General features: G+C 47.0%; 1 pseudogene; it reads right to left on the reverse strand.

Moving 5' to 3' along the window:
• The window catches only part of LOC119585452, a 1,375-nt pseudogene extending 291 nt beyond the window's left edge, over positions 1–1,084 (reverse strand).
• Positions 1,085–1,115: the final 31 nt, after the last annotated feature.

Raw genomic sequence — 1,115 nt, forward strand, 5'->3', positions numbered from 1 at the left:
AATTGTGGGATGAACCTTCTGTTGCTGCTGCAAAGTAGTTCTTGCTTTCCCCTTGTTTTTTGACCCAGTGAAATGGCCGGCTTTTTCCACTGCCTGCGAGTGTGATACCCAAAGGCAGAAAAATGGCATCCGCCTTATCAGCCATATGCTCTGCAGTCTTGATCTTGTGGATCTTAAACTGCGCAACGAGATCCTGGGGACACGACTTTTCAAGCTGAAACCGTAACACTAAATCCCTAATACCTTCCTTCGTGTCCGGCGTCCCATCCTTTTCCAGCCACTGGTCAAGGTAGCCTGACAAACGAACCAGGAACTGAGTGGCAGTCTCTCGGTCTTGCATCATTGCTCGATTAAATTGAAGTTTTGCGTCGTCGACCGTCAACCCGTACGCCCTCATCAATGCTGACTTCATCGAACAGTACGTCTTGTCACTCGCGTTGAGGCGATGGAGGATTTCTAAGGGTTTCCCATCAAACAGACTTTGGAAATGAAGCTTCTTCGTGGCTTCGTCGAACTGATATAAATCGGAAAAATCTTCAAACCGGTGAATATATGGTTCGATTGGCTCACCTTCTTTAAAAGCAGGTAACCGGATGCGCGGCAAGGTGGATGCCTGGGCAGGGGAGCCTCCATTCGTCCCCATCTGCACGCGAGCCATTTCCAGTTGATGCCGGCGAATCCTCTCCTCTTCCTCTATCTTCAGCTGCTGCAGTCTCAGCTCGTGCTCACGCTGTCTGTCCCTCTCTTCCCGTTCCTCCTTCTCACGCTCACGCTGCCTCGCTCGTTCTTCTCGTTCCTCAGCCTGACGTTTACTCACGTAATCTACAATAGCTATCGGGTCCTCAAGCCCCATCAACTTAGCCTCTTCTACATAAGCTCCTGCAGACATATTGATTGGAGAAAGAATTCTAAGATACTCGCAAATGAATGACCACAACACAACGATAGATCCACAATCAGTTAAGGAAACTCTCTCTTCACATCTATTACTCCAATTGTCGAGTCCCTGTTCGGGCGCCACTTTGTCATATTCTTATCAGAGTGTTCTTTATCTTCAAGATTTATGTTTAAGTCTTAATTCATTTATTTTCTATTATACAAATTTTATTCCCGGA

The sequence above is a fragment of the Penaeus monodon genome, chromosome 19, assembly GCF_015228065.2.
Source record: "Penaeus monodon isolate SGIC_2016 chromosome 19, NSTDA_Pmon_1, whole genome shotgun sequence".
Lineage (NCBI taxonomy): Eukaryota > Metazoa > Arthropoda > Malacostraca > Decapoda > Penaeidae > Penaeus > Penaeus monodon.